The 15,383-nt window shown below is 45.1% G+C and overlaps 1 long non-coding RNA gene across 1 annotated transcript in view; it reads right to left on the reverse strand.

The window, feature by feature from the left end:
- Positions 1-14,978: 14,978 nt before the first annotated feature.
- LOC129035435 (uncharacterized) overlaps positions 14,979-15,383 on the reverse strand; it is a 98,962-nt gene continuing 98,557 nt past the window's right edge. Inside the window, exon 2 of the long non-coding RNA XR_008502189.1 lies at positions 14,979-15,278. This is a non-coding gene — a long non-coding RNA (uncharacterized LOC129035435). The remainder of the gene's footprint in view (positions 15,279-15,383) is intronic.

Below are 15,383 nucleotides of genomic sequence, written 5' to 3' on the forward strand. Positions count from 1 at the left end.
AGTTTAGTCTAAAGCTGCCTCCTTACATATTTTAAGTTAGGTCTAAAAGTTTCTCTGTACATTATGAACTGTAACAAGTGAAAGTGTAAACAGACCACAGCCTACACATGTGCCAATCACCCAAGTTTTGGCCAGTCAAATGTAGCTAACTGTTCGAACCTGTTCAAATAAGGCAAACACTGAGCTGTAACCAATCCAGCTGTTTCTGTTCCTCACTTCCGTTTTCTGTACATCACTTTCCTTTTTCTGTCCATAAATCTTCTTCCAACATGTGGCTGTGCTGGAGTCTCTGAGCCTAATTGTTCATTGCTCAATTAAACTCCTTTAAATTTAATTTGGCTGAAGTTTTTCTTTTATCAGGCAGAACACCAATCCTGGAACCTGTTAAATTATCCTAAATTTGGCCTAAGACCACCTCCCATACCTTGAGTATCACTAAGTAATAAACTGCAACCTAACTTAGTATGTAAACAAATGAAAATCCAATGAGGAGTATATTTTGTAGCAAATAGCTGGGTGTCCAGCTTCTGCCAATCACAGGCTGCCATCTGAAAGACCATGTCCAAATTAAGCAAATGCCAGGGTGTAACCAATCCAGCTCTTTGTGTACCTCACTTCCATTTTTCTGTCTATAAATAATCCCTGCAAAGTGCTCGCTTTGCAGAGGGGAGCTCTCCTAACCTCTTCTGCTTCTGAGGACTGCATGATTTGGGAATCCTTTGCTCAAATAAACTCTATTAAATCTAATTTGTTTAAAGTTTTTCTTTTAATAATCCTCTTCTCTTCTCTTCTTTTCTTCTCTTTTTTCTAGACAGTCTTGCTTTGTTGCCCAGGCTGGAGTGCAGTGGCGCTGGCATGCTCTGGCTCACTGCAACTGCAACCTCCACTTGCTGGGTTCAAGCGATTCTCGTGCCTCAGCCTCCTGAGTAGCTGGGATTACAGGCACGCACCACCAGGCCTGGCTAATTTTTGTGATTTTTAGTAGAGATGGGGGTTTCACCATGTTGGCCAGGCTGGTCTCGAACCCCTGACCTCAAGTGATCTGCCTGCCTCGGCCTCCCAAAGTGCTGGGATTAGAGGCATGAGCCACTGCACCCAGACATACAATCCACAGGTTTCTGTCTACATTAGCAGAACTTTGCACCAGTCTTCTGTCTTCATTAGCATGACTTTATTTTCCCAGAAGCTGCCTATTGAGGCGAATGGATTGATTGTTCATTACAGGAACTTGCAAAAGACTCTTCCAAACTCTTCAGTGGAAAGCATCAACAGACAATTTGTGCCCTAAATCTCTGAATCCTTTGCTTCCATATTCTTGCCTTGCTGTTTCCACTAATTCTGGACTGTTGTATTGTTACTGGGGGGGTCCCTGTTCTTAGAGCTCCCAAGATGGTGGCGGGCTGCTTCCAAGATGGTGGCGGGCTGCTTCCAAGATGGTGGCAAGCTTCTTGTTCTCTGACTGGGGGTTCTTGGCCTCACAGATTCCAATGAATGGAACCTTGGGTCATGCAATGAGTGTTATAGTTCTATTAGGAGCGGTGGGTCACGGAAGAGAACCATGGAACCCAGCTACCAGTGTTCAACTCGATTAGGACGAACCCTGGGCTCTTAGCCATGCAGGAACAATGGCGAGACTTTAGCTTGATTGGGAGCAGCAATGGGTGCCTCACTGGATCAGGAGCACAGTGGACAACCTGCCAGATCCGCAGGGGTGGAAGTCAGGGGTTGGTCTACGATGGCGGCAAACAGCAGTGGTGGACGGCGAGCAAAAGCTCAGCTCGAGCGGTAACAAACACGGACCAGAAGAGTGTGCAGTTGCAAGATTTAATAGAGTGAAAACAGAGCTCCCACAGAATGGGAGGGGACCCAAAGGGGGTTGCTGTTGCCAGCCCGAATGCCTGGGTTTATATCCCGATCATTGTCCCTCCCCACCGTGCTCTCAGGCGATAGATGGTTGGCTATTTCTTTACCTCTTGTTTTTGCCTAATTAGCATTTTAGTGAGCTCTCTTTACTACCTGATTGGTTGGGTGTGAGCTAGGTTGCAAGCCCCATGTTTAAAGGTGGATGTGGTCACCCTCCCAGCTAGGCTTAGGGATTCTTAGTTGGCCTAGGAAATCCAGCTAGTCCTGTCTCTCAGTCCCCCCTCTCAACAGGAAAACCCAAGTGCCGTTGGGGAGGTTAGCTGATGACCGCTCTTAACTGCTTCCTGCTGAATTGGGGCATAGTAGGGGTCATGCAGTTGAGATTTCCTCGGAAGGTGTGCCTTTGATGTCATCAACATTGGAGCATGGGCTAACAGGCCGGTCTAGGGGTCCGCGGTAGATCTTAGTCATGGACTGCATCTGGGGCTCCATATGAGGAACCATTTGTAGTTTTACAGCTTTGAGTCTGGAAGGGACAAACAACAGGAGGTTAAAGATACAGGGATTGAAATATATGGCTTGAAGTGCAGGGGATTATTTCTTTGGCACATTTCACAGGCCTTGACTCTCTGCTTGATAGTTTTGAAAAGGCCTGGTCCAGTAAATAATAAATTGGCCATCTGATGGGTGCTATCAATGCCTAAGTGAAAGTTTTGGTGAAGGGTTTTAAGTAATTTCCATTGGTTAGCTGCAGGCAAAAGTATTTTCCCTTCTTCGGTGGCTAGCCATCCTGAGGGGAGGAAACTATGTCCTCGTGAGGTCCCCCATTCTATTTCTTCTTCTGAGTACTGGGGCTTGGTTTCCCAGAGGGGATTACCCCATACTAGGGGTCCTTCTATAAGCATTTTTAATGGAGGGCCTGCCTTGTGGCTCTTTTGGCTTCAATATCCACTTGGTGGTTCCCTTCTATTTCCCTTTCCTTTCCTTTCTGATGACCCCAGCAGTGTAAGACTGCCACCTCTTTAGGTTTCTGTACAGCAAATAATAATCTCCTAATGGCTTCCTGATGTTTGATAGGTGTTCCCTCAGAAGTTAGGAATTTCCTTTCTCTCCATATTGGTGTGTGGGCGTGGAGGACTGGGTAAGCATACTTAGAGTCTGTATATGTATTTACCCTTTTTCCTCCTCTAATTTTAGTGCCCAAGTGAGGGCTATTAGTTCTGCCAGCTGAGCACTAGTTCCCGGAGTGAGGGGATTACTTTCAAATATTCCATAATCACTGACCACTGCATACCCCACCTTTCAAAGTCCTTTTTCTACAAAGGAGCTTCCATCAGTATGCAAGTTGAGGTCGGGATCAGTCAAGAGAACCTCTAGAAGGTCCCCTTGAGCAGCGTAGGTTTGAGCAATCACCTGTTGACAGTTATGTTCTATCTTTTCTTCATTGTCTGAAAGAAATGTGGCTGGGTTAAGAGTTGCACAAGTGCGCAGTCACAGCACTGGCCCTTCAAGTAATAGAGCCTCATATTTAAGTAAATGGTTGTCTGATAGCCACAAGTCTCCTTTAGTAGTGAGTATGCCATTTACATCATGAGATGTCCACGCGGTAAGATCTCTTCCCTGTATTATTTTAACTGCTTCAGATACTAAGACTGCTACTGCCACCACTACCTGTAAACAATGAGGTCAACCCTTTGCCACTACATTAATTTCCTTACTCAGGTATGCCACGGGTTGCAAGCTCATCCCTTGGACCTGTCTAAAGACTCCTAGAGCTATTCCTGTTTTTTCTGTGACATATAAGAAAAGTCTTGCCCCGTTGGCAAGCTTAACACTGGGGTTTGGGTTAGGGCCTCCTTTAGGGCCTGGAAAGCTGCTTCTGCTTCAGGTGTCCATCTTAATAAATGGGTATTGGCTTTCTGGGTTTCCTTAATTAGTGTATATAATGGCCTGGCTATTTCGCCATACCTGGGAATCCACATTTGGCAGAAGCCTGTTATGCCAAGAAACCCTCTTATTTGCTTTAGGGTTTTGGGATGAGGATAAGCCATTACAGGCTGGATATGTTCCTCACTGAGTGCCCTGGTGCCTTTGGATAATTTTAGCCCTAAGTATTTAACCTGCTGTGAGCAGAGCTGAGCCTTTGGTTTGGAAACCTTGTAGCCACAGGTGGCAAGAAAATTTAAGAGCACTTGGGTGGCTTGATGGCACAAGTTTTCTGAATGGGCGGCTAAAAATAAATCATCCATGTACTGGAGGACAAGAGTGTCCATGTATGAGAACTGGCTCGGCTAATGCTTGGCCAAATAGATGGGGTCTATCCCTGAACCCTTGGGGTAAAACAGTCCAGATGAGTTGAGACATTGGGTTCAAAGGATCTCCAAAGGCAAACAAGAATTGAGAGTCAGGATGTACAGGGATGCAGAAAAAGCCATCCTTAAGGTCCAGGACTGTAAACAACTCTGCTTCCTCTGGTATTTGGGAAAGCAGAGTATAAGGGTTAGGTGCAGCTGGGTATAGAGGAAAAACAGCCTTGCTGATAATCCTGAGATCTTGCACTAACCTCCACTGTCTGCTGGGTTTCTGTACTCCTAAAATTGGAGTACTGCAGGGGCTATTGCATGGTTTTACTAGGCCTTGCGCTTTTAGGTCCTTAACAATCTTTTGGAGTCCTTGTTGGGCCTTGGGTCTAAGGGGGTACTTCCTTTGATAGGGAAAGGAGGCGTAATCCTTTAGTTTAACTTGAACAGAGCGGGCATTCTTTTTTCATCTGTATTGTCCTTCTGTTGCCCAGACTTCAGGATTAATTCCTTCTTCAAGCAGGGGACAACAAACAGGTGTTCCTTCTCCTATGTTCAGGTGTATAATGGCCCCTACTTTTGCTAGAATGTCTTTCCCTAACGAAGGAGTGGGGCTTTCAGGCATAATTAGAAAAGCATGTGAAAAGAGTAGAGTTGCCCAGTCACAACTTAGTGGCTGGGAGAAGTATCTAGTGACTGGCTGTCCTAGGACCGCTTGGATAGTGACAGATCTGGAGGACAGTTGTCTGGGACAGGAGAGTAAGACTGAGAAGTCCATGCCAGTTGGACACTAACCTCCTGACCCTCAATGGTCAAGCATACCCGGGGCTCTGTGAGGGTGATGGCATGGGCTGGCGCTTGCCCTGGGCACCCTCAGTCCTGAGGCTGGATCATCTGGTTAGTGGCTTCTGACTCAGAGGAACTTCATCCCCTGGGGCAGTAGGCCTTCCAGTGATTCCCTTGACATAAGGAGCATGGATGAGGGGGAGGCTTATTTCTATTTGGACAATCTTTTATAAATTGTCCTTGTAGACCACACTGGAAACAAGTCTTATTAGGCATTTGATTTGCCCAGCTTTTCCCTTTTCCAGAGTGTCCAAAGTCTGCTTGCCTGAGGGCCATGACTAAAGTGGTGGCCTTTTATTTAAATCTCGTTTGTCCATTCCACCTGCTCCTCCTGATCTCTATTATAAAAAACTGAGGTTGCCAAGTTCAATAGAGTTTCTAAGTTTTGCTCCCGGCCTAAGGCAGACTTTTGAAGTTTTTTTCTAATGTCTGCAGCTGACCGAGTGATAAACTTATCCTTTAAGATTAGTTGGCCTTCAATAGAGTCAGGTGACAGAGAGGTATGCTTTCTCAATGCCTCCCTTAGTCTCTCCAGAAAGGCAGTAGGATTTTCTTCCTTTCCCTGTGTTATAGTGGACATCACTGAATAATTCATAGGCTTCTTCCTAGTTTTCCTTAGTCCTTCTAGCATGCAAGTTAGTAAATGTCTGCAGCACCAATCTCCATGTTCTGATTCTGTGTCCCAGTGAGGGTCTACACTGGGAACTGCCTGCTGGCCTGTGGGGAATTGTTCTCTTTCCTTTGTTGTCATCATATCATTGACCTGACTGAGATACCAGAGATCACCAGACTCTCGGGCTGCAGTTATGGTGGCACTTCTCTCATTTGGGATTAGTGTCTGATCTAGCAGTAACAGTATATCTCTCCATGTTAGATCAAAGGATTGTCCCAACCCTTGTAAAACATCAATATAGCCATCAGGGTTATCTGATAATTTACCTAGGTTTGCTTCAAGTCTGACAGGGAAAAAAGGTACGTACACTCTGGGCCGAATTCTCCAGAATACATCTTACAGGTGTTTTTGCCTTGGGGGGAATGTTTCCTATCTGAAAAAAAAAAAACATATGGATGCCAGCACCCCTAGTCATTTTCCGATGAACATTAGTCTTAGAGTGTCCTCCATGGTCCTAATGCTTATTCCTTTCCAGGGTGCATAACCACCCATGGACTTCTGCTTATCAGATTAGTTACACTAACTGATGTAGCAGTCCTGCACCCCTTTTCCTGCCTTTCTTGATCACTAAGAAAGGGGTCCGGGCTGCTGGATTCTAGTGGTCCTTTACCAGTGTGCCTAACATTGCCTTTGCACTCAGAGGTGAGTTCCTTTCCAGGGTGGGTAACCACTCGTGGAACTCTGCTTATCGGATTACTTATGCTTTCTGATGTAGCAGTCCTGTACCTGTTTTCCCACCTTTCTTGACCACAAAGAAAGGGGTCCAGGCTCCTGGATTCTAGTGGTCATTTACCAGCATGCCCAACATTGCCTTTGTGCTCAGAGGTGAGTTCTAGACCTGGGCTGGGTTCCTGAATGTTTCATAACAACCCAGCTGCCCCATCAAGATGCATTCCCATAAACAGCAGTTCTTATGCAAATTCGTGTCAGAGATGGTGTACGTAACATTTTGAGTCAGGATTGAGATACAATCTTTTTGATTCTGTAAGTACTTTAAGGCTTGGCTGAGTGCAAACAGCTCACACATTTGAGCAGACCAATTATTAGGCAATTTTTCCAACTCTGCTTCCACAAGAGTCTCCCTATCAATTACTGAATACCCATTGTGGTTTTTTTCCCCTCAATCACCCGGGAGGAACCATCTATCATCCTGTCCTAAAGGGAGTTCCTGCTGGGTGTGGTCGGACCTTTGTATGGTAATGAAGATTTAAATCCCATTAGGAAACCTGCTGGGTTAAGGGGATTTTCAGTGGTTAATGTTAAATCACCTTTTTCTAACAGAATAACCCCTTACTTTAAGATTTTTGAGTTACTAAGCTACCTTCTTGCTTTTTTGACTTAGAATAATTCTGAACTGGTGAGGTGTGCTCACAATGAGATTTCTTCTAAAAGTTACTTTTCTATTTTCTTCTGTTAGCAAAGCAGTTGCTGCTACAGATTGAATGCATTTGGGCCATCCATGGGTTCCTGGGTTAAGGATTTTTGATAGCAAGGCTATGGGTTGTCAGTGGTCTCAGTGTTTTCAGGCTACACCCTTGTTTACACTGAAAACAAGGTAGTATTGGAGTGTTATAGGGTCACGGAGAAGACCTTCAATGATCAATTATAGGTTTTAAATTTACCCTGGCTTTTAAAGGAATGGGGCACACTGTTTTTTTCTTTACCACTTCTATCTTTCTCTTTCTTTCTCTCTTTGACTCCCTCTTTGTCTCTCTCTCTCTCCTCTGCCTCTCTCTCTCTTTCTGTCTCTTTTCTCCTAGCCCTTTACAAACTTGGGGCCCTGGCAAGGGTGGTGGGGAATGGGTCCCAAATAACTGTCCATGTCGAGAGCTGTATGCCTAAATTGGGAGAGACACCAGGGAGAAGACTCTCTGGGTTCATAGCCTAGGGGCCTAAGGACACAGCACAGAGCTTCCTTAGATCCCTCTGGAGATACAACTTGCTAGAGGAAATGAAAGTCTGAACCATTAGTATCTAGGAGGCAGGGATCAGAAGAAGTAGATTTAGAGGTAAGGAGAATTTAGGGGCTACACTTTCAAGAAAGTCATGGTTGGGACCCAGGAGGTACGGGTTAGAAGGAAAGGTAGAGGCGCACGCATGGGCGACTGTTGAGTACAGACTTCTGGCTGCACCATGATCTCACCTATCTAATGCCAGGAGTTCGGGATGACAGCTTTCTGCCTCTAGTTGGCCCTCGGCTTCCCCAGGAAAATTGAAAGTGGAAGCTGGTTCCAGGCAGACCAACGCTCCCAACCCAGAAGGGTTGGGGGTTGTTAGAAAGCCCTTTCCCAGACAGCCTCACACCTGAGTCTTAAGTCCGGCAGCCACGCTAATCATTTTTAACCGGCCGACTGGTGCCCGGTATTTTCCTCCAATTCTAAGGAAGCTTAGGACAGAATAGCAAGTGAAAGTGGTCCAATATTACTCACTGCTTTGGAGGTCCCTTCATGGTCACCAAAATGTTACTGGGCGGTCCTTGTTCTTAGAGCTCCCAAAATGGTGGTGGGCTACTTCCAAGATGGTGGCAAGCTTCTTGTTCTCTGACCAGGGGTTCTTGGCCTCACAGATTCCAAGGAATGGAACATTGGGCCATGCGGTGAGTATTATAGCTCTTTTAGAAGCTGTGGGTCATGGAAGAGAACTGTGGAACCCAGCAACTAGTGTTCAGCTCAATTAGGATGAACCTGGGCACTTAGTCATTGCAGGAACAATGGCAAGCCTTTAGCCTGATTGGGAGCATCAATGGGTGCCTGGCTGGATCAGGAGTGCAGCAGACACCCTGCCAGATCCACAGGGGTGGGAGTCAGTGAGGGGTCTGCGATGGCAGCAAACAGCATTGGTGGACAGCGAGCAAAAGCTCAGCTTGAGCCATAACAAACACGGACCAGAAGAGTGTGCAGTTGCAAGATTTAATAGAGTGAAAACAGAGCTCCCATACAATGCGAGGAGACCCAAAGGGAGTTGCCATTGCCGGCTCGAATTCCTGGGTTTATATCCCAATCATTGTCCCTCCCCGTGTGCTGTCAGGCAATAGATAATTGGCTATTTCTTTACCTCCTGTTTTTGCCTAATTAGCATTTTAGTGAGCTCTCTTTACTACCTGATTGGTCGGGTGTGGGCTAAGTTGCAAGCCCGTGTTTAAAGGTGGATGCAGTCACCTTCCCAGCTAGGGTTAGGGATTCTTAGTTGGCCTAGGAAATCTAGCTAGTTCTGTCTCTCAGTATCATAATACTTACCCAAATTTTTACCTATGTTACCCACCTTGGAGATACTGCTAAACCTTTGCAAGGTGGCATTCTCCCTTAGCATAAATTCAGCTTTGTCTAACAGGTTGTGTTAGTGATGTTGGGGAGCTGGCTTCTGACATGCTCTGTAGTCAGGAGAGCTGGGTGCTTCTGTCAGAGGCGTTTGAACCAGAGCAACATCATCCTGAATAGGAGCTGGGTAAAATGGGGCTGAGACCTACTGGGCTGCATTATCAGATGTTTAAGGCATTCTAAGTGACAGGATGAGATAGGGGTCGGCACAAGATATGGGTCATAAAGACCTTGCTGTTAAAACAGGTTGCAGTAAAGAAGCTGGCCAAATCCCACCAAAATTAAGGTGGCCACAAGAGTGACCTCCGGTTGTCCTTACTGCTACACTCCCACCAGCACCACAATTTATAAATGCCATGGCAACGTCAGGAAGTTACTCTATATGGTCTAAAAAGGGGAGACATAAATAATCCACCCCTTATTTAGCATATCATCAAGAAATAACCATAAAAATGGGCAACCAGTAGCCCTCAGGGCTGCTCTATGAGTAACCATTCTTTTATTCCTTTACTTTCCTAATAAACTTGCTTTCACTTTACTCTATGGACTCACTCTGAATTCTTTCTGGCATGAGATCCAAGAACCCTCTCTTTGGAGTCTGGATCTGGACCCCTTTCCTGTAACACTTCCTCCTTAAGAAAGTATGATGAACTTTATTGAACTTCTGGAGAGCAGTTTGCCTGGATTTGGGTGTTTGAATTCTGAATTCAAACTTTACTCACCCACTCACCTGGCCCACGTCTTTTTCCAGTGTTTCAGTCAGGGATCATTAAGAAGGGTCATGGGTTCATCTAACTAGCTTTATTGAAAGTGTGAAAGGGAATCTCTTGAAAACTAAAGTCAGTCAAGAAGTACATTCAGGCCTCAAGGAACCCGGAAAGTTACTAAACAGCTATTCAGACCATGTCTTGCTCCCTAAGACCATGTGGCCTTTGGGCTTTGCTTTTCTTTATACATCTGTTCTACTCTTCCTCCACTTTGTTTTGGTTCCAGGGTAGCTGCTCATAGCTTTATCTTGCCATGATGCTGACTTTGGTCCTCACTCTACTCGACATTGTGGGACCAGTATCTACCAATAGCTGGCTCTAATCTCCACATCTTTGGATCATACTCATGAGAACCCCTGATTAATCACTGACCAACCAGTAGTGGAGGCTGGAGTCCAGGCTGGCTGGAGAGGGATTTGTTTCGATCCTATCTGCACAGGGGTTTGGGTCACCTGAAGTTTCCCCCTCCCAGCAAGGGCTCTAGGAGAGAGCAGACTGTGAAGGTTTTATGGTTTGGACAGTCAAATTTGCTGATGTAACAGAGATTCTACTTGTTGAAATGTATGAATGTCCTTGAATAGGGCCTTCTCATATTCAGCCAGAAGCATCTTAGAAGGATTCCAAAAAGAAAGAATCAATCTTCAGCGTTGACTTTAAAACAGGTTTTTGAATTCCATAATGAAACAATAGTCTTGAAATCCAGGCTTTGTGAAGAGAAAATAAGGATTTATAAATTACAAAAGCCTCTTTTACATATCAAGAGCAGAAGGGGAATGCATTTGAATTGGTGATCTGAACAGAGTGTTTTATGAGAAACCAAAGATAGAGACTCAGGGTATGCAGTAAGAAAAGTCCCTTCCAGCCTGGTGGGGGCAGGGGACAGGCAAGGAATATGAGAAAAGTGAGAGAACTAGAAAAGCTACAGATTCCATGGGAAGGAATCTGCGCTCCCCAGGGGAGCAGAAGATGAGCAAGGGGTGGTGAATAAAGTACAGATGGGTGTGTGGCATCCTACTGTGGCAGGGCTTAGCTCTTTTTTCTGAGGGATAACTTGGGAAATTGTCAGCCCCTTAAGAGTAGCCCTGCATCTAGCCTGGAGCTGGAACTTCATGGAGCGCTCAAGGGGTAATTTGAAAATGTCTAAGTGAGGTACTTAGGTGATGGGCCTGAGAAACCAGGGAATGTGTGCAGGGTATCCATAAGTTCTTAGATGCTGGGGTACAGGGATGAAGAAGAGTGTGGGGTCAGAATGGGTCTGCAGCAGTTGGGGCCACACCATACTCAAGATAACCAGGTGGGACCAGATATACCTCAGTGAGGATCCACGCAGGACCTGCAGGGACAGGAGTAGACCAGCCACATGACATCAGGGACCTGCAGAGACCATGGCCATTATGAAGATATATGAGCTTTTCCCTTGTACCCAAAGGGGACCTTTTGGAGAAGAGAAATAGCCCTGGGAAGGAATTTGATAGTTGAACCAAGTGAACTTTTTTTTTTTGAGACAAAGTTTGGCTCTTGTTGTCCAGGCTGGAGTGCAATGGCACGATCTCAGCTCACTGCAACCTCCACCTCCCAGGTTCAAGCAATTCTCCTGCCTCAGCTTCCCAAGTAGCTGGGATTACAGGTGCCTGCCACCAAGCCCAGCTAATTTTTTGTATTTTTAGTATAGACGGAGTTTTACTATGTTGGCCAGGCTGGTCTCGAACTCCTGACCTCAGGCAATCCACCCGCCTCGGCCTCCCAAAGTGTTGGGATTACAGGCATGAGCCACTGCACCCAGCCTGAACCAAGTGAACATTTACTCAGAGGAGACTGAGTCAGACCTAAAGGGTCTGTTTTAAATTAGAAGAAATTGAATTATCTTTAGTTTTCAAGTTTAAGTTTCTTTTCCACCGTCAACAGGAATGGGACTTAAGAATGTGATGTGAACAGTTAGGGTGACAAAATACCCTTCCCCTTTTTTTGCACATCTGAACCATTGTGTTCACTGTGCTTTTATCAGAGTGTTGGGTCTACTAAGCCCACACCCTTCCACCCATCATTTAAAAATATATGCCTGGGTGGGGTGGCTCACGCCTGTAATCCCAGCACTTTGGGAGGCCGAGGCGGGCAGATCACGAGGTAAGGAGATCAAGACCATCCTGGCTAACACAATGAAGCCCCGTCTCTACTAAAAATACAAAAAATTAGCCGGGAGTGGTGACGGGCGCCTGTAGTCCCGGCTACTTGGGAGGCTGAGGCAGGAGAATGGCATGAACCTGGGGTGCAGAGCTTGCAGTGAGCCGAGATCGCACCACTGCACTCCAGCCTGGGCGACAAGGCGAGACTCCTTCTAAAAAAAAAAAAATATATATATATATATATAAAATATATACATATGTATATGCACACATATACATATGTATATACAAAATGAGGTAGGCAAGGAGTGTATTCTTTAACTTACTTGTTCAATCAGTATTTGTTGAACAAGTACTATTAAGTGGGCTCTAGTGGTATAGTGTGGAACAAGACAGGCATGATCTCTTCCCTAAGCAGTGGTTAGTCTTTGGGATAAGGGAGGCAGGTCATGTTTCTGTCCAGATGAAGATTTGTCATTGTTCATTGCACTCTGTGGCCACTTCGAGGTATTTTCTGCCCACATCATATAAGAAGTTAGTACAATTTGTGTATTGGGCAATGTGGTTAGGTGCTGAGTTAAAATTCATTCCAGTTTGAATTCATTCTCTTTCTGCAAAGTTTCCCAGTGCCTACGGCTTTCTGAACCATTTCAACATATATTCACTAATTGATCATCATTTGTCTAGCAAATGTTTATTCTGCACCAGTTTATAGATCCTCTATTAGTTGCCAAAGATTCTGAGACAGATAGATGAAGACCTTTCAATCTGCTGACTGTTTACTGATGGAATATGAATAAATCAATAAACATGAGGAGGGAATGAAGCTAACTCTGCCTGAGTTTGTGTAGACAAGGCAGGTCTGCCAGTTATGTTGCACAGGGTGTGCACTGCACACGGTGCCAGGCTAGAAGGGCAGAAACCTAGCTCATGGGCCCTGGCATAGGGCTGCATACATCCAGGGGAAACATCGCATTTCTGTTTACACAAGGTGCCATTTGCTCACCAGGCACTGAGGCTCTCCATCCATTGGACTAGCCAGAGGAAACAACCTTTCCTCTTTTGCAAAAGAGTGCTGTGAAATCTGACAAGCAGTCATAAGAGAAAATGGGATGGTTGAACTGCATTTAAAAGAAATTGGCCAAAAGGACCAGGCATGGTGGCTCATGCCTGTAATCCTAGCACTTTGTGGGGCCGAGGTGGAAGGATTGATTGAGCCCAGGAATTAGAGACCAACCTGGGCAACACAGTGAGAACTTGTCTCTCCAAAAAAATTTAAAAATTAGCCAGACATGGTGGTGCATGCCTGTAGTCCCAGCTACTCGAGTGGCTGAGACAGGAGGATTGCTTGAGCCCGGGAGGTCAACACTCCAGTGAGCTAAGATCATGCCACTGCACTCCAGCCTGGGTGACAGAGACCCTGTCTCAAAAAAAAAAAAAAAAAAAAAAAAAGAAATTGGCTAGGCTGGACATGGTGGCTCACATCTGTAATCCCAGCATGTTGGGAGGCCAAGGCAGGTGGATCACCTGAGGTCGGGAGTTCAAGACCAGCCTGACCAACATGGAGAAACCCTGTCTCTACTAAAAATACAAAAATTAGCCAGGCGTGGTGGTGCATGCCTGTAATCCCAGCTACTTGTGAGACTGAGGCAGGAGAATCACTTGAACCCAGGAGGTGGAGGTTGCAGTGAGCCAAGATTGCACCATTGCACTCCAGCCTGGGCAACAAGAGCAAAACTCCATTTCAAAAAAAAAAAAAATAAATTGGCCATAAGGGCTGGGTGCAGTGGCTCATTCCTGTAATCCCAACACTTTGGGATGCCAAGGTGGGAGGATCTCTTGAGGGCAGGAGTTTGAGGTCAGCCTGGGCAACATCATTAGACCCCATCTCTACTAAAATAATAATAATAATAATAATAATAGTAAAGAAATTGACCAAAAAAGACAGAGGTGTTGGAGAGTTTTCTAGGTAAAAGGAGGAATGCGAGTGGATGTACTGCAGAGGGAGAAGACGGTGAATTTGGAGAAGAATAAGCAGTTTGAAAAAGAGACTGTCCAGGAACATGCTGGGAGATTAGCCCACAAGGATGGTCAGAAGCCAATCATGAAGGGGCAGAAATGCTGAGAAACTGGCCATTTGTCCTGTAGCTTTGGGGAGCCTTTGGAGATTTAAATGTAACCTCTAAATCAATACATTTAGCATGGATTCATTCTTCCTGGCCTGCAGCCCTTCTCTCCCCCACTGGCATCTCTATTTTTCTGACCTCTCATTTTCTTTCCTGCCTTGGCCACATGCTTTGGGATTTAACTATAGTCTGCCTTTTCACCATGTATCCATCTGCTGTGAAATCTTCCTCTCCCTTTGTCTCTTACCAGATGTAAAGCTCTGTGACCGCAAAGATTGTGCCTTGTACTCCTAAAAAATATCTCACTGGGCAACAATTCTAAAGTGTGGCATATGCACCATCTGTGATAAGTGAGGTGATTTTAAGTAGCACACAACAAATATTTTTCTTTTTATATATTCATAGTATTACATGTTTTATAAATATATTTATTTTAATGTGTAATAAGAAAAAAATACAAGTTAACCAAATCTGTGATTTTACTCATGTGTTTATTTAGGATGAACTTATTTTATTTTATTTTTAGATGGATACTTGCTGTGTTGCCCAGGCTGGAGTACAGTGGTGCGATCTTGGCTCACTGCAACCTCCGCCTCCCAGGTTCAAGTGATCCTCTCACCTCAGCCTCCTGAGTAGCTCAGATTACAGGTGCATGCCACCATGCTTGGCTGATTTTTGTGTTTTTAGTAAAGACGAGGTTTTATCATGTTGGCTAGGTTGGTCTCGAACTCCTGAGCTCAAGTGATCCACCTGCCTTGGCCTCCCAAAGTTCTAGGATCACAGGCGTGAGCCACTGCACCCAGCCAGGATGAAGCTTAAACAGGGTTTAAGTTAAAGAATTAGTTGACTTAGAGAAAAGAATACTGGTGGCCCACAGAATAGAAAAAATTGCATAGTAAGTATGCAAATGACTAAAATTTGAGATCTTGCATAGGCTTAACAAGTAACAGTTGGGAAATTGACTTGATTTTAATTAGTTTATTTTACATATTCAGGATGTTTTGCCTAAAAGGCAATAGTATAAATCTTGGAAGGAAGCAAGAAGGAATTAAGGGATAAAAGAAAGGAGAGAGAGAAAGAAAAGGGTTGGGAGGGAACAAGTGCCAGTCTTGGGCCTTACAGTCTGAGGTTTCCATGCTGCTGGATTGGGATATGAGATGAGCTCATAGTTCTGTGTTTCAAGACTCTGAGCCCATCACAAGGGGATCATCAGGTGTCCAGGAAGAGGTTGGAGTTCCATATCCTCACAGATGAGAAGATTACCTACCTGGGTAGGAGGCAAAATTGTATCATTGTCTGGTTGTCTTCCCAGAGTCTAGCTTTGCTTTGATATCTTTTTGTCTTCAATGCTTGCTGGGAAGAAAAAAC

The sequence above is a fragment of the Pongo pygmaeus genome, chromosome 3 (assembly GCF_028885625.2).
Source record: "Pongo pygmaeus isolate AG05252 chromosome 3, NHGRI_mPonPyg2-v2.0_pri, whole genome shotgun sequence".
NCBI classification, from domain to species: Eukaryota; Metazoa; Chordata; class Mammalia; order Primates; family Hominidae; genus Pongo; species Pongo pygmaeus.